Source organism: Equus quagga, chromosome 2 (assembly GCF_021613505.1).
Source record: "Equus quagga isolate Etosha38 chromosome 2, UCLA_HA_Equagga_1.0, whole genome shotgun sequence".
NCBI classification, from domain to species: domain Eukaryota; kingdom Metazoa; phylum Chordata; class Mammalia; order Perissodactyla; family Equidae; genus Equus; species Equus quagga.
The window spans coordinates 63,553,258-63,572,182 of NC_060268.1; positions in this window are offsets into that span (position 1 = coordinate 63,553,258).

Genomic DNA, 18,925 nt, shown 5'->3' on the forward strand with positions numbered 1-18,925 from the left:
GCTTTGTGAGTGTTGAGAAGCAGGCATGGAACATTCCTTCAGTCAGTGTGGACTGCAGCAAGGGCAGCGCAAACAGGTGCAGCATCCCAGCCATGGCAGAGGCAGCCACTCCTGTGGCAGGCCAGTTCTTCTGTGTTGTCCTAGGAGGTGTTTCTGCTGGATCAGATGTGGGGGGTGACAGCCTCCCGCTGCCACTCTGACCTTTCCAATGCTTTTATAAGCACTGGACTCCCTCTGTTAAATCTCTTTCTGTCTAAACTAGCTAGCGTGGATTCTGTCATTTGCAATTGATCCTCAGATGAATCAGAAATGAAGAGAAGAATTTAATAAGGAAGGGAGTAGTCCACTATGTCAAACACTGCAGAGAGTTTAAAATGAGAATAGGAAAGCATCTGGATTTGGCAGCATGAAAGTTACAGGTGACCTTGATGCGAGCAATTCCAGTAGGAGGCAGGAGAATGAATGGGAAGTGAGCGGGATGAGACAGCTATGGGAGAAAACTCTTTTGAGAAGTTTGGCTGATATGAGGAATAGAGACATGATGCAATGTCTGGAGGGAAATGCAGGCTCAAGGAGACGTCTTTTAAGTTGGGAGACTTTAGAGCATTTCATCTGCTGAAAGGATGCTGTAGAAAGAGAGGGAGAGTAATCATACAGAGAAAGAAGACGTTAAGTGAGGGAGAAAAGTCCTTGAATATAAGGAAATAGGATCCAGAGTGGGTGGAGGGCTGGCCTTCGAAAGGGTGAAAGAGACCTCCTCCATTATAACAATGTCCTTGCATTCAAAAGATAGAGGGCAGACCACTCGGGCCCCAGGGGAGCTGTGAGGGATAAAATAAGAGGAAGGCAAACTATGAAGAGCCTCGAATGCCAACCCAAAGAATTTAAACCTCCTCCTGCAGGCTCTGGTTTTTGGGGCCAAATGCCTCCAGCCAGAGGATTACACAAGAGTAAATATCTGAGAGAGACCCAAATTGGGTCCTCAGGAAGGAAAACCATTACCAGGATAACTAACCCCATGTGTCGCCAGTTGTTGGGCTGGTGTCAGGACTGTGGCGGAGTTTTGGACTAAGGAAAGAGCAGTATGATAGAGAGAGCACCAGCTCCGGATTCAGATGGATCTGGGTTAGAATCTTACAGCTTAATGGCTGTGAGTCTCGAGGGGATTATTCAACTTTTTTGAGCCTCCTCTGCAAAGTGGGAAGAATAATCGTCCCCTTGGAATGGATGGTGCAGAGATTAAATGATTTCCTAGTATACAGTAAATTCTTCATGAATAGTAGCTACTGATTCAGAATTCCTGGAAGAGGAGCCTGGGATCCACGTTTTCAATAAGTCCTGGGAGGTGATTCAAGGCTTGGTTCCTAAGTCCTGCAAAAAGGCTTGTCCTGGGCTTTTCCCATGAGCTGGCAGAGAGTAGGTGTTCAATAACTATTTGTTGAATGATAGATTGGCAGATAGATAGATAGATAGATAAAGTAGGAGGCAGAGGAGTGAGGGGAAAAAGGAAAAGAAGAAGATAGTGTCTGACAAATAAAAACGGCAAGCAGTAGGATATATTGGAGTATGAGGAAGCCATTTGGTATAAACCTAATTCCGCCTGACTTTGTTTTTCCAAAAGGGCCTGACTGTGGCCATTGAGCATGCATTGTATATCTGCTTAGACATTTTGAGATAAAGGTGCAACTTCCCTCCCCCTCCCAATGCTGGCATCCCCTTAAAGATTAAGCATCTTTCTTTAGGCTGGGAACTGATTGCAGTGCCTCATCTGTGACCGCCCAGCTCAAGGCAATGGACCTGCCACCCTGCAGGGTTCACTGAGACAGCAGGCCTATCTGCTGTTTCCATCAGTTGCTGTGCTGACAGAGCAGCCTCGTGACTATTGTAAAAGGGATATTTCAATCATATATGAAACATACTCTTTGAGGGTATATAACCATCCTGTATACCCCCACTTCTTTGGAGTGCTCTGTTCCTTTGTGGAAAGACTCTCCCGGGTTATAATCCTCAGATTTAAGCTCAGAATAAACTCACCCAAATTTTCATTTATGGATTGGTTATGGATTATTTTCATCAACATGTCCTAGTCGGCTTGGGCCACCATATCAAAATACCACAGACTGAGTAGCTTATAAACAACAGAAATTTAGTTCTCACAGTTCTGGAGGCTAGGAAGTCCAAGATCAAGGTGCCAGCGTGGTCAGGTGAGGGCCCTCTTGGTTCAGAGCCCTTACCTTTCACTGTGTCCTCCCATGGTGAAAGGGGCTAGGGAGCTCTCTGGAGCCTCCTTTATAAGGCACTGATTCCTTTCATGAGAGCTCCACTCTCATGAGTTGAGCACCCCCCCAAAAGCCCCCCCTCCTAATACCTTTGGGGGCTCAGGATTTCAACAGAGGAATTTGGTGGGACACAAACATTTAGACCATGATAGATAGACAGACAGACAGACAGATAGATAGATAGATACACAGACAGATAGATAGATAGATAGATAAACAGAACTGGCTATAAAAATTTACAGTCAATTTGGAACATTAAAATTTAGAACTTCTTTATGAGCCCTCGCCACCCTCCTGTAAATAACAAGGCCGTAGCACATGAGTCATTTCCCTCTCTGGAGAAAAAACCCCGGGAAGGGCCCCTTAATCACACAGATTCTACCACCAGGCAAAGCCAAATGAGCCACAGTTTAACTGCATACAGACTTGTTATTTCCTAATAGAACAGTCGGGGTTTTCAGCAATGTCCTTGCAAAGCTGATCTGTCTGAAACAAACATTTCATCTGGAAGCAGAACAATTCTTTTGGCCCTAATTACCTTGAATTCACGTCAGGATCAAATTTCGCCTCCCTGACCTAAGATATGCCAGAACTCAGAGCACATCCCCCAAGAGATTTTCTACCCCCATCCCAAACCCCACCGAAGGCAGTGCATGCTGACGCAGACAGAAGAATCACTTTAAAATTGGCCCCTAGCAGGTTTTCACCAGTGCCTTATCATCCACTAATTTATTAGTGTCTGAAAACCAAGGCTGTGGAACTGTCCTAATTTCACTTCTTCCTGCCTGGTTGGCAACTCTTCTGAAGTTTAAATAAGCCAAAATTTAAGTGTGTGTGGGTGGATGGGGAGATGATGAGGGAAGAAAGTCCAAGAAAAAAAAAATAGCCTGCCTGACATTTTCTTTCAGGAGAATCGTTTGTTATGCTATTAAAGGTCCCTCCCTCCTCATTCTTGGTGAATGTCAGTTTGAATATTCAACTTTTCATCAACTGTGATCTCCAGTTGACGCCTCTTCCTCCCTGCAGAGCAGGAATTTTGAAAGGTTAGAAACAAACAGCCTTAAAATCCCAGCCTCTTAAGGGCTCGGCAGCCAGACTGCCTCTCATCTCGCTTCACCCCCTCTCTGGGTAGTCGGTAAGCGTCTGTCCCCTGGCAGCTGAGCCCGCTCGCTGAGGGCCCCAATGCCTACAGGGGACTTTTTTTCCCCCATTTTTCAGTGAACATGACATTTTGAACCCAAAGCTGGAGTATTAATAAAGTCTGCATACGGAATGGAGATCTTGAATGACCTGGAATCTACAGACTCAATTTGCAGCAGTAATTGTTCCTGTTGCTATTTTCTGCTGACATCAGGGTGCAAGGCATCTTAAGAAGGCTGGGGGCCGCCTTGAAGATGAGTTCAGACAGACTAGCTTGAGCCCTATGGAGGCCTGGTCTAAAGCTGCAAAATATTTTTCAGTTTTTGTTTGAGTGAGGCAGCCCCGTGTGGCAGCGATTCCACCTGGGGCTTCAGTCCCAGCATGCCCACGAACTAGCTGTGTGACCTTGAGCCAGCTGCCTTAACCCCTCTGGACCTCAGTGTTCTCGTCTGTGAGCTGGGTGGAGGATGCCTGCTTCATGAAGGGCAGCGCAGGAAATACAAACCAGACCATTTCGGCTGCCTAGCCCGGCCCCCTACACGCGGTAGCCCCTCCGTCCAGGTTCCTGCCTCCCGCTCTTCTAGGAGCCTAGAGGGGTCAGAACAGGTTCTTCTCAGAAGCCACTCACTGCTCACAATTCTCTTCCCAAGGTTTTGTCCCTGCATGAATTCTTCAAGCAGAGACGGCTCTGATGCTCAACAGAGAGAACTCTGCATCCCCACCCTTGGTTATAGCAAGTTCAATATCAGCCCCTTGCTTTCCATCAAGAGAGACAAAGGCTTTGGAATTTAAGTTCCTTTGAGAAATAAACGATAACAATCTACACCTGCAAAAAGAAGAACTGATACATTAATCTTTAAAAAACTTGAGGGGTTATTTTCTATACAGTAAATGAACACAGATTTATTTTTTCTTCCCTGAAAAGACTTCCACATACACTGCTCAGACCTTGCTTGCATCTATCTAAACAGTGGGAATTTATTTTTAGGGCACGGTTAAACTTTTCTCTTAAGAAAAAGAAGTTCCAGGATTTCTGAAAATCTTTTTCAGGCCATGCATAAAATCTCATATATGCCACACCATGGCCTTCCCACCTGCCACCCTTCGCTAAAATTCCTTCATTATGGATCCAATCCTTTGGGCTAAGCATTATCTTTCATTTGCCTCCTGGGGAGTTAGGAAGCCTAACAGCTGCTAATGACAATACAGCAGGAGTAAATCTCTACTCATAAATTCAAACACACAATACATATAATTGGATTTATTTTCTTCAACTCAAACTAATTTCAGATCCCCGAGTCCTCAATCTGGAGGTTCTCCCCGCTCTGTGGGGCCTTGCGGGAGCCCTGGCTTTCGTAGGAGGTTGACCAAACCTGGGAGGGCTCTACCTCATTTGCCTGATTCAATCCACTGGTAACAGGCCCAAGGTGGCCTCACGTCCTCCCTGAGACGACCATTTCAGTACGTGCCCCAGGGAGGCTTTCTGGCATTTAACTGTGGATGGCCAGGTCCTAGAGTACAAGTCTGTCCACTTTCACCCTGCCCAGCCAGATGGCTTCCTAAGACCTATGGACTAGCATAATCATGGGTCCTGGGTCCCCACGGACTCCCTAACACTTGGCATTATCCGGCTTTCCCATTCTTGTCAACCTGATGGGTGGAATATGTATCTCATTTGCCTTTAGTTTTTCCTTTCTACGATTCCCAGTGACGTGGAGCATTTCTTCATGGACTTATTACAATCAGGTTCCGCCTTCTGTGAATTGCCTGTTCCTGTCCTTTGCCCATTTTTCTAAATTGCTCTTGATCTCTTTGTTGTTAATTTTCAAGAGTTCCTTGTAAATTCTGAATGTTACTTTAGTGCTATTTTCTCCAACTTTTTGTTTTGAAAAATTTCAAACTGACAAGTTCCCTGAATATCATAATAGATTGACCAATTGTTAATATTATTCCACATCTGTTTTATTTATCTCTCTCTTCCTATCATATACGTATAGATATAAATACGTAATTATATTTTGATGAAACATTTGAAAGTAAGTTGCTGAAATTCAGACACTTCAACACTAAATATTTCAGTGTAGATCCCTTAAGAACAAGGACATTCTCCTACATAAACCATAATATAATTCCCCCACTCAATAAACTTAACATTTATACAACACTAATGTCTAATTTAGGGCTCATGTTCAATATTCCCCATTTGTCCCAATAATTTTTGATGTTATGAAAAACACCTCCCAATCTGTCATCTATTTATTAGCATCATCTGTGAAGATCATTTAACAAAATCTTTAATTTTGATATCACCAAATGCACTAATTTTTCTCCCTAAGGAAAGAGGTCATGAGGGTCCCATTTAAGAAGATTTTGGCTATCCCCAAATAGTAAATATATCTCCCAACAATTTATCTTATTACCTTTATAGTTCCACCTTTCAAATTTAGGTCTTAAATCTAAGTGGGGTTCACCTTTGTACAGGGTAAAAAGTAGGGATTCACCATTTTTTCCTGGAGTGAGCGAGTTTCTCCAGTGCCGCCTAATGAACCATCTGCTCTTTCCCCAGCTGTTTGCAGCTCTGTTACAGCCCAGGTCCCCAGGCACAGGGGTCTGTTTGCAGCTCTGTTACAGCCCAGGTCCCCAGGCACAGGGGGCTGTTTGCAGGCTCCCTCCTCTTCCCGTGCACCGATTCGCCCATTCCTGCACAGGAACCACTAGTGGCTTTGCCACGTTTCCATATCTTTTTGTCTGATAAATCAAGTTCTCTCTTTTTGCTCTTATTTTTAAAACTTGATAGCTATTTGGGGACTTTTATTCTTCTATATCAATTTTAGATTATATTTTTTAAGTTCCTCAAACATTGCGTCCGTAGCTAGCCACTGGCACAACAAGAGACTTTAATATAGGGAATTGGCTGGACAGGTGTCAAAGGACTGAAAAGGCAGAAAAGGACCCCAGATGCCATGTTAACATGTAACTGCAGGACCCAGCTCCCACTCCCAGGACAAGAGGGACAAGGGGAAGAAGCTGGGATCATCAGAACCCAGGACCTGGAGGAGGGGTCTCAAAGCGCAGGAATGCACATCTCTGAGGAGGGGCGTGGCTAAGTGCTCTGGTACCGCAGCAGCTGACGGGGAAGTTCTCTCTGTTACCTCTGACGGCGTGATGGGCCGATTGTGGGAATGCAGAGAAATGCCAGAAACTGGAGCCAAGGCTGCTGCCAGGGTGGTGCTGACAGCAACAGCAAGCACACAGGAGTGAGGATGACCCTTCTCCATCCTCCTGTCTACCGGTCTCCTTTCAGCACCCCCTGCTGGCAGGACCTAATGGGCAACCACTGGCAAAGAGGACGTTGAGTTGCAAAGTTACAGCCTCACCGTGGTGGAGCGGAGTAGGCAAGAGTTGTTAGGAGCTGAGAGATGATAGCCTTATAACACCACATCTCCCAGCTCTCTCTGCTTAAACCCAGCCCAGGGGGAACAATCCTTATCTGGAGGTTGGGAGACAGGGATGGCAGTAGTCTTGCTCTTACCCATGATGCTTTCTTCCAAATCATTTGTCTCTGTTGCAAGTACTTTTGTAATGTGTTCTCTGCCTGGTCCTAGGGTCTGTTAGCGTGATTCCCAGAGACCCCTGGGCGTGGAGATGGGGCTGTTGTGGTGTAGGGAGGCACAGGATGGCTAAAGAGGATTTGTTTGTGCCTGAGTGGACTGAATTGTGCTGTATGCCCTTTGGTCCTCATTACATATAGTGCAAGCTTGAGACTGATGAGGGCCTCTGGCTCAGACGACATGGCCCCTGTCGCATCATCACACTCACATGCAGAACTGCCCAGTTTTAAACCTGGAAGTACCTTCCTCCATTAAGTAGATAAAGACAACAGCACCAGTCTCAGTAGACAGAACTGCGTTCATCTTCAGTACATAAAGCTGGCACAAATGGGGGCAGTCAAGCTTTAAAGGTCTGGTGTGACCCTCGCTCAGACATTATCACTCAGAAGTGTGAGCCAATTGCGTGGGCCCCTCTACTTGGCCCAGATAATGTTGCTCATCTCTCCGCCCTGTGTCCTGACAGCATGGCCTCCATCTGTTTAATTTAGATAAGTAAACAGTGTTTGATTTACCCAGGTAATGTCTGTGCCTGGGTTTTCCTTTAATCCGAGTCCACTATTGACATTTGTTTATACACTATAATGGTCGTACAATTTTCCATTACCTGAGGGCTTAAGTTTTGAAATGCAGAAAGCCGGGGGGGGGAGATCCTTATTTTCTTTTCATTTTTGCTATCATCTCCTCCCCAGAAAGAATCAGCACAGAATGGCCTAGTGGCTTCAACATAGAAGGTGGAGTGGGGAAGAGAAAAGTCACAGTTGCCTGTTTTAAAAAACATTTTGATTTGTAATATTACATACATTCAGTTCACAAAGCAAAGATGTGCAGCTGCAAAGTGAGCATCCACGTAGCCACGACCCAGGGCAAGAAGCAGAATGTCGCCAGCCCCCCAGAATCCCTGTGTGCCCCCTCGATGTCACTAATGTCACCCTGCTCTGCAGATGTCACTGCTCTGCTGACTGTGGGGTTTGGACTCTGCCAACTTGGCTAAGCGGGAATTAGCCTTCCCAGGATCCTCGAGTTAGCTATATGTAGAGTAACTGAGAGTTGTCCCTTCCAAATTTCTTTTTCTTGTGCAAGATTTGGAAGGTAGAAGCGAAGGAGCAGCCACTACTTTCTGAAGGTCGTCATGGTTAGATGTGGTGGCAGACAGATGCAGAGGTCCCTCTGGATCCCAGCTTGTCCTCATTTTCCCCTGCCTGCTGATCCACCAGCGACCCCAGCTCACAACCAGACCATCAGCTGCAGACTCTCAGATATGGCGGCTATGCAGAGGCACCAGGCTTCTAGAGACTTCTTCCCTCCACCAGTTCAAGTCCAGCAGCTGCTCGTGATGGGTTTCTGGATCCCCTGGAAAGCTCTGAGTGTCCACCCTGTGCCAAACAGTGCTTCAGGGGGTTGGTTAGTAGCTTTTCTCTTTCCTTCAACTCCGCTGTCCGAGCCTCTACTCTGCCAGCTTCTCCCACAACTTAGACTACATAGGATCTAGTTCCTCTAGTCGATCCTGCGTTCCCCAATATTCATAGAGTTCCACTTCCCTCACAGAGTTCTGACTGACACGCAGACTTCCGTGGTAATCACTTCCTTGCTTTTCTTTACTGTGTTAGTACCACTGAGCTGCATCCCTGAACACTGCTAATATATGAGTGGGATCATTCAGTGTTTTATTTTGTGTCCAGCTTTATTTACTCAGCATTATGTCTGCAAGACCCATCCACATTGTTGTGTCAAGCTGTACCTTATTCGTTTTCTTTAATGTGAGAATTTCTTTGTATGGATAGTTCACAATTTATTTGTTCTGTTTTTGATGAACATTCGGGTTGTCCGTTTGGACTATTATGAATAATGCTGCTGTAAACATTCTTACATATGTCTCGTGGTGCACATGTGTATGCGTTTTTGTTGTGTACATATCTAAGAGCAGAATTGCTGAATCATTGAGTATGTGTGTCTTCAAGTTTAGTAAATAAAATAAAATTATTTTTCAAAGTGGTTTACCAGTTTACATTCCCACGAACATCACACTTGGTATTATCAATCTTTTCATTTTAGCCATTCTAGTGGAAGTGTAAGGGAAGCTCATTTGGGTTTTAAACCTCATTTCCCTGATAATAAGGTTGAGCACATCTGCATATATTTTTTAGCCATTTTTTAAGTGTCTGTTCTAGTCTCCTGCTCATTTTTCCATTAGGTGCTATTTTTTTGTTTATTTTTTCTCATTGCTTTGTAAGAATTTTTTGACTGTAAGAACTCACTTTAAGTATATTGTTTGGTGAATGTATACAGCAGTTGTTGAAAAGACTACCCTTCCTCTATTCAATGATCTTCGTAGCTTTGTCGAAAAGCAATTACTCATAATGTGTGGGTCCATTTCTAGAGTCTCTTCTGTCCCTCTGATCTGCGTCTATAGACCACACTGTCTCATTTCTTGTAGCTTTATAGGAAGTCTTGAAGTCAGATAGTTTAAGTCCTCCAACTTTTTTCTTCTTTTTGAAAATTGTATTAGCTATTCACGGTTCTTTGCAATTTCAAATTTAAAAATCACTTTGTCAATTCCTGGTTTTAAAAAGTCTGCTTGGATTTAGATTGACCTATAGATGCAATATCCCAATTTGGAGAGAACTGACATCTTAACAATGTTGAGTCTTATTATCCACGAACATGGTATATATGTCTATTTATTCTATGTTAAATTTCTCTCAGCAATGTTCTTTAATTTTCATGTACAAGTTTTTTATTATATTTATTTCTAAGTGTTTCATGTCTTTGACATGGTATTAAATGGATCTTTGTATTTCATTTTCCAATTGCTTGCTGCTAGTATATAAAATTACAATCAATTGTTGTGTGTTATACTTGTATCCTGCAGCTTTGCTAAATTCACTTTTTAGTTCTAGTAGCTCATTTGTGTATTCCTTGGAATTTTCTATATAAACAATCAGGTTACCTGCAAATAGAAACAGCTTACTTCTTACTTTTCAAATTGCATACCTTTTATTTCTCTTCCTTACCTTATTGCAATGGCTAGGACCTCCAGTACAACGTTGAATAGTAGCAGTAGGAGTTGCATCCTTACCTTGTTCTCAGTCTTAGGGGTAAAGCATTCACTATTTCATCATTAAGGATGATGTTAGCTGTAGGTTTTTCATAGATGCCCTATAGCCGTTTGAGGTTCTTTTCTTTCCTAGTTGCTAAGAGATTTTACTATAAATGGATAGTAAAGTTTTTCAAATGCATTTTCTGCATCTGTTGAAATTATATATTTTTTTCTCCTTTATTCTGTTTATGTGATGGATTACATTGATTCTCATATGTTAAACCAGCCTCGCATTTCTTGGTAAATCCTATGTGGTCGTAGTGTATTATCTTTTTAATACACTGTTGGATTCAATTTGCTAAAATTTTGTTAAGAACTCTTGTGTCTATGTTTATGAGGCATATTGATCTGTAATTTTATTTTATTTTGTTTTCGGAATATCTTGCACAGATTTTGGTATTAGTGTTATGCTGACTTCAGAAAATTAGCTTAATAGTGGTGCCACCTTTATTTTCTAACAGATTTTATATATAAGATTGGTATTATTTTATTTCATCCTTAAATTTTTTGTGGAATTTACAAATAAAGCTGTTAGAGCTTGGAGTTTTCTGTGTGGGAAGTTTTGTGTATATGTTTGTGTTTTTCAAAGAACAAGGTAAATTTATGTAATAGATATCAGGCTGTTCTGAGTTTCTGTTCCATTTTGTGACAGTTTTTATAAATTATATTTTTTATGTGTCCATTTCATCTTTGGTGTTGAATTTGTTGGTATTAGGTTATTTATAATACTCTCTTACTAAACTTTTAATGTCTGTAGTATCTGTATTAATAATCCTTCATTTATTCTTTTTTTTTCCTGCTTTTTTCTCCCCAAATCCCCGCAGTATATAGTTGCATGTTTTAGTTGTGGGTCCTTCTAGTTGTGGCATGTGGGACGCCGCCTCAGCATGGCCTGATGAGCAGTGCCATGTCCGCGCCCAGGATTTCAACCAGCGAAACCCTGGGCCGCAGAAGCAGAGCGTGTGAACTTAACCACTCGGCCATGGGGCCGGCCCTCATTTATTCTTGATATTGGTCATTTGTCTTCTCTCTGTATTTTCATGATCAGTCTAGCTGGGGATTGACCAATTTTGTTCATCTTTTTAAGGAAGCGATTTTTGACCTTGCTATTTTTTTGTATTATTTTATCTTTCTATATTGATTTGTGCTTTTTCTTTATTATTTTTTTCATTCTACTTACTTTGGGTTTACTTTGCTTTCTCTCTTTTTGTTTTCCTCTAGCTTTTTTTCTTTTCTCTTTAGTTCCCCTAGCTTTTTGAAGGTTAACCTTGGGCATTTATTTTGGATTTTTCATCTTTTCTAATATAAGCATTTAAAGCTATACATTCCCCTAGAAACACTGGTTTGGCTAAATCCACAAATTTAGATATTGTATTCTCATTATCATGCAGTCTGAAACATTTTCTAATTTCTTTTGGATTTCTTCTTTGACCCATGGATTATATAGAACTGTATTGTTTAATTTTGAATATATAGGTTTTATCTCAATGTCCTATTTTTGATTTCTCATTTAATTCAATTTTGGTCAGAGAACATACTCAGAAAGCCCCAAATTCTGAATTTACCTCTCTGGGTTTCTGTTCTTCTCCAATGCTCTTCACTATTATATCACCTGACTAGAATCTTCAAACAGATTTTTTAAAATAATATTTTATCTGTTTTTTCTTACAAGTGGGAGAGTAGCTCCAAACTACTTAGTCCTTCATTATCAGAAGTCACTATATTTGCTTTTATAAACCTGTAATATTCAGAGAAAATCAATCATTTAACATAAAAGCTATGCCATAAATGCTTTTGCTGGAATTTTTCTGTATGGAATGCACTGGCTCACTTCTTGAAACATGAGTCAAATGAAGTTTGGGCCAAAGGTGTTTTCTCCCTCTCCTAATACAACCTTCAGAATCAAGCCTAGGCATTCTTTTTACAAGGGCTTCCAAGAGGTGCTCAAAATTGGGATCCTCTGTCTCAACCATTTCTCATTGCCTATTCAGTTTGCAAGGATATCTTTGACGTTTATTAAATGGTAATTTCTGAGGAAGGAGAAATTTCATTTCTTCCTCTTCTCCTATTCCTTGATCTTTGATTTATCAACCTGAAAGACTCATTTTGGACTGTCTTCCTCTTCAACAATTAAATATAATATTTTCTAGAAAATTCTACAATGCTTTAGCTAGCTTACAGTTTTCCTCAAACCCCAACATCATTTTTCGGAGAGAAAGCTTATTCCCTACTCTTGTCTTACTCTATGTGGAGGGGCACATTCTTTGTAACACTTTGGCCTCACTCAGATTGGTGAGTTAGAAAAGAGAAACTGGGCATGTGCAGTCCAGCCTCTTCTGCCCTTTCTCTTGTGAACAGGTTGTCCTGCAGCAGCACACCTTCTGTTATGCTCCTCCAAGAGCAAAAATTCCCATCAGTTCTTCGGGGTGGGTACATCTATCAAAATCTGAAGTTCATGATAGAAAGCCCAAATATCAAGTTCACCATTAAGAAAGGAGATATTTTGGTGTTTATCTGTCTTATTCTTTTGTCTTATTTCTCAGTACGTTCAGAAACTAGGATAGGCTAGGAGGGTGCTACTTGCTAGGTTCCCCTGAATCCAGCAGATATGCCAACCAATTCTCTTCCTGAAGTGATCAATCCATTTGATACTGGCCCTGATATCAGTTTCCTTACATTAAACCCAGCATATATATGGGGTTAAAACCAAAACACTCATTCCCTGCTTACTCCCTGGCTTCCTGGCTCCAGAATCCACTATCCTCCATGGAGACAGACACGCCAAGGACAAGCACCTGGATTCATTGTCTCCTCCCAGCAAGGAGATACAGGCTGGTGGGAGAGCTGCTGACCAGCAAGGTCATGGGCTCTCTCCTCTCTGCAAGCAGTCTCAAGGCCAAAGACAGGCTGGTGGGAAAGCTCCGACCAGCAAGGCCATATGCTCCCCCTCTCCTATCTAAAACCCCAAATAAAAACCCTTCCTTTTAGCTTTTTGGGAGTTTGAGATTTCAGTGTTAGCTGCCCTCTCTCCTTGTTCAGTGCTGCGTAATAATAAAATTCCTACTTCCACTGTGCCTGGTGTCAGAGATTGGCTTGCTGTGTGACGGGTGAGCAAACTCACTTCAGGTTCAAGATCTCATTCTTTGTTTAAAAAGAAAAATTCTCATGTTCTCAGACATTCCCTAGAAAGACTGTGTCTCTGCTGAAGTGATTCCTTAGTGTAGAGGCACATGGATATAATGCATTCATCAGAAAGTTTTTCCACCTCATTAATCAACTCATATTTTTTTTTGTCACCATTGATTGCTTGGACCATCAACAAGTTCATACGATACTTGACTCCATAAATGAATTTTAACTAAAGAAGTCTTAATTGTGATAGGAAAGGTCAAAAATGAGGAGAGGCAGTGAAAATGTGGGTAAGTTGAAGGCACCCATAATGAAAGATAAGCAGAGGTCTGGAGTCCGCCATGTGGTGTAATAGGACAGAACTGAGCTCACATCCAGCTCTGTGACTTTAAGCAGAGAGGCCATGTGTCTTGTGAAAACAGAAACAATTGACGTCCATCTTCAAGGGTTGTTCAATGAAGTAACATATTGGAAAGCCTGAAATGTAGTCAGGACTCAATAATGGTCATTTCTTTTTCCTTCCAAGAAAACTAACTGGCCCAAATTTTCTTGATTATCTTAGGAAGTCTTGGGAAAGACTCTCAATAGTGTTGAAAATCAGAGAAATAGGAAGATTGGCAAAAATGAATCAAAACAAAAATAACAGAGATTAGAGAAGGAATGAATTGGTGAAGCATCTCACATTTGTACAACTTAATGCTTTGCCAAAGGGTTCTCCAACTATTATTTGATTTGAGCCTCACAATAGCTCTATGAAATTGATGGGGCAAATACTACGGGGTCCATTTGAAACACAAGGAAACAGATGTTAAGAAATCGTATGTGATTACCCATGGCACTTCAGTGTCCACTTTAGTCCCTCTCTCCCATGACACCCTCTACATGTTACGGTTACTCTGAAATAATGACCATGATGATGCCACCCACCTGCATATATGTCACTTTTCGGTGTGCAAATCTCATATCCATTTTCTCATTTAGTTCTCCCAACAAGGATTTCTGGACATTTCACAGAAGAGGAGCCCAAAGCTTCAGAGAGGCAAGCAGCCAGCCAGATATCACCCAGCTAATGCGGAGACTGAACTCAGGCCTTCTGACATGTCCAGGGCTCCTGTGCTCATGGATTTTATTTTATTTTATTTTTTAAGGTAGGCTTTTATTGCTAAGGAAGATTGGCCCTGAGCTAACATCTGTTGCCAATCTTCCTCTTTTTTTTTCCTCCCCAATCTCCAGTACATAGTTACCCATCCTAGTTGCAAGTCATTCTAGTTCTTCTATGTGGGATGCTGCCACAGCATGGCTTGATAAGCAGTGCATAGGTTCACGCCCAAGGTCTGAACCAGCGAACCCCGGGCCGCTGAAGTGGAACACAGGAACTTAACCACTCAGCTACGGGGCCGGCCCCCAGATCATGGATTTTAATCACACTAGGGATATCCAGGGCTATGGGGAGGTGGATCCATGTCTAAGGTGAGAGCAGGGCATGCATTCTTCAGCCCTGGAGGAGTGCAGTACATGAGTGGCCCTGGCCCTCGTGGTCACTGTGACTGGCACAGCCAGCACTCTGCCCAGGTCATTTAGTATACTCTGCAGCAACTCTGTGATTTATAGATGGCTTTTATTCCCCACTGGGATGGCATGAAAATAATCAGATGAATAATGAGCTTGTGGAGCTGGATGCACTCTGAGCCAGCTACCGCAGAAGGGAATTATACGCTGGGCTTCTGCCTGGAGCAGCCCAGGACGATGGATGTTTCTGCAGAAAGCTGGGCCTCATTTGCTCCTTTGGCAGCGAGTTGCTTCTCTCTACAGACACAGAGAAGCTTAAGAGGCAATAGTGCTGGCATCTCCCTGTTCCAGGAGCAGAGATGAGATGAGTACTGATGGGCTCAGGGATGACGGAACAGAACCTCATCCTGGGGGACAAGAGCTGCATTTAACCCTGGGATAACTGGCAGGAAGGCCACCCTTCCAAGCTTTCCCAAGCATGAGTAGCCACCCTCCTTGCTCACAAGCCATGACACTTTCCTGGTGGTGCAGCCACGCTGTTTTACGTATTTATTGCTGAATCACAAACTAACCTCAAACTTAGGGGCTTCAAACAAAAATTATTTTATTAGCCACAATTCTATGAGTCAGAATTTTGGTGGCTCAGTAGGGAAACTGTTTCTCTGCTCCACATTGTGTTGGCTGGGGTAGCCCAACTGAGGTTGGAAGATCTAAGGTGGCCTCCCTCACACGTCTGGTGTCATTGTGCTGGCTGTTGGCTGGGGGCCTCGTTTCTCCTCCACACAACCTTCCTCCAGCAGGACAGCTGGACTTGTTTACGTGGCAGCTGAGTTCCAAGAGCAAAAGTGACACTACAAGTCCACTGGGGCCTGGACTCAGAAGTGCCAGGAAGTTGTTCTACACATTCTCTTGGTGAAAGCAAGACAAGATGTGAGGCCAGCTCAGACTCAAGGGGTGGAGAAATAGACTGCACCTCTTTATGTCACTGCAAAGGCGTATGGACACAAGGGGTGTGTTTCATTGGGGACCTTTGGGGAACAAACTCTGAGATGGAGTTTAGTGAGCAGGACATTTATTAAGGAGGATCCAAACCAGTGGAAGGGAGGGGGAGGAAGCACGAGGGGGCAGAGGGAGATGTCAAGCTGTTATCAGGTCCAAAGGGAGCCTCAGCCCATGCCACAGGAGCACTAACGCCTGAATGGTCCTTTAGACTGTCCTGAGGCGGGCCAAGATGGCCGGGACCTCACACACCTGAATCAGGGGATGTGGGCACCACAGAAAGGGGCATGACCTTGGGCGAGGCAGTCCCTGAAGGGGCTCAACCCTGAAGGCTGCCTGCCCACAGCATTCCCTGCAGCTGGAAACAGGCCGTGCACTGAAGGGTGGCCCTCACGGTGGCCACTAACCTTCTATCACCTTTGCCTTCCCTGAGAATCTAGTTTCTCCAGAACTCCCCATCACCAAGAAGAAACAGCTAGATACCTCAGATTCCCTGGCCACCTCCCTCTCCGGGTCTACCTCCTCCACATTCCCTCCACACCTGTCCAGCCTCTCCCTCCCTGCCCCACCCTGGTGCAGCTCCTACCTGGATGACCAAGAGAGCCCCCTTCCGTCCTTTCCCCTTCAAAACCAATCTTTCTGCAACAGCCCCAGCTGTCTTTCTAAAACAGAGATCCGGCCGGGCAGTGCCCTTCCTTGGCCCCCACCATCTAAAGACCAAACCCCAGCTTCTTGACATGGGTTCCCAGGCCAGGCACAGCTTTGTCCTAGCACATGGCCCAGCCACTTATTCCTTCACTTTCCTCCCTGAGCCTCGGGAGCTTTGTGCACTTTCTTGCCTCTGGGCTGCCACACAGTTGTTCCCTCTGCCTGCACACTCTGGCCTGTGTATTTCTCTTTCCTGCCTCTCTCACTCCCCTCTACTTACTCTTCAGCTAACCCAGGAATCTTCCAGAGCCCCCGAGCCCACTCCCAGTGGACAAATGTCCTCCCTCACGTTTCCCTGGCACCTCCGCTCCCCGTCCCAGCGCTCTGCACACTGTCCCATGACAGGGCCTCTGCAGAGGTGCCCACAAGGTCAGTCTGTCTCCCACTAAACAAGGCCCTCACTCGCTGCACCCCGGTGAGGCAGGCACAGCATCACACAGAGCCACTTGCTCAGCACATCACAGCGGCTCAGTGACATGTTCTCTGAGCTATGTCGCTGAACTGACAGCTGGAGGGGTGACAAGAGGAAGGAAAAAGAGGGCTGCAGCCTGAGGTCCTGAATGAGATAAGCCTCAGGAAATGAATGTTCTCAACAGGGAGCAACAGCTGCTCTGGAAAGTGGGCCTGGTCCACAGACTGTGCCCGGCCACAGCACAGCGTGGTGAGTGCCCCACTTCAGATGTGAGGTTGATCAAGGCAATGGGAGCCTGAAGGACACCCAGCAGGAGCGCTTGGGCTGTAGTGGGCACCCCTTCCCTTTGAGACAACATCCAGATCTCTACTCCTTACTGGGTTTTTCCACATTGGCAAAGCCCTCAACATTTCCCGCCATGGGATAAAATGCACAGTCTGTCTTCCTCTCACCCCAGAAAAACACTGCCAACCCACAGCGCAAGAGAATTGCCCATCATTTCGTGAGCTCTTACTATGAGCCAAGCCCTGTCCAACACACTTTGCAAGGATTATTACCTTAATTTCTCAGGTCAGACGACATCACTTGGGCCCAGAGAACTTAAGTGGTTTGCCCAAGGTCCCTGCAATTACCAAACGGCAAATCTGGGATTTGAAACCAAGTCCTGTCTCCTGCGAACACCCGAGACTTGGCAAGGGGCCCAGGCAGGGCAACCTGGGAGAGCCAGTGCTAACGGCTCCAGAAACAGCCCACACCAAAGGAGGATGGGGGCTTGGCAAGCAGATCACCAAGTTCGTATTTCTAACCTCTGCGCTTCACACAGCCTTCTACAAAACCCAGGGCTGAAAAGGCACTGGGAGACTACCCTTCTGATCACCTCCGTTTATATGCAATTTTATTTTGTGGGCCCTGAGGGCTCTGGATTTAAGATGCATCCACGTCCTAAGTGAACATCTGGCATGTTGTTTTGAAATGCTTCTAATGCTGCATGGGCCCCAGTTTACTGCCCACTGCTGCAGGGCTGGGCATCCACTCCACAGACTACACTGAGGTCACCCACAGTCACGGCTCTGTTTTTAAAGGGGAGAAAACAAGGGCCAGGAGTGGGGAGAGGCTGGCGGCCACACTTGTCCATCATAGGCATCTCCAGTTAGCTCTTAACAACCCAGGGGAAAGACATTTCTCTCTCTCCTACCTTCTGCAAGTCCATTCAGAAAGCACTCTGAGAGGCCTTGCTTGGGTGTTCACAGCCATGACCAATCCCGGGGCTCGGCCATTCTGATAGGCTGGGCGTGGTCATGTGACCACCCCTGGTTTGGGGTGGGTGGAGCTCTTCTTTACCTCCATTCGGGGGACAGATGGAATGAGTAAGGGACACTGAGTTCTTCAAAGAAGAGTCTTGACAGAGAGAAACAGCAGGTGTCCACATAGGGCCTCGTAGTCACTCCCAGGCTTGGCCACCAGTGCTGGTCACAGGGCAGGGCCCTTCCTTGGGGTGCAGCAGCAGAACTCCTTTCGAGAAGCAAAGGAGTGAGCACATGTGGCCAAGGCCACCCGTCTGGAGGCCTGCGTTCTGGTGGTGCGCTGCCACGCAGGACAGAGGAGCCTGGTCTGCCTCTCCAGTCCCTCTGAAGTGCTCAGCAGGGAGCAGCGGGACCTGCTTGTGCACCACGCACCCCTCCCCCCACCTCAGCCCAGGCCTGAGGGCAGAGACGGTGAGAGTGCCGACGAACATCACCACGTTTGCACAGAAGCAGGCACAGGCCAAGGAGAAGGTCCAGACACGTAAGGGAGCTCCATTCTCTATTCTGCTAAGAGCAGAGTCCAATCCTTTGACAATTTAATCTCTCAGAAAATGGAGGAATGAGAACAACTGCTTCCATGGACTTAATGCTGGTCAACAAAGAACTGGCTGTTGAAATGGATGAGAAAGGAAACTGAGACCATAACGATGAACTCAGAATGTGGATGAAGACCAGGTATGTGCCCATACCTGCCGCACTCGCCTCCTGTCTCCTGTGAACACCTGAGACTTCACACA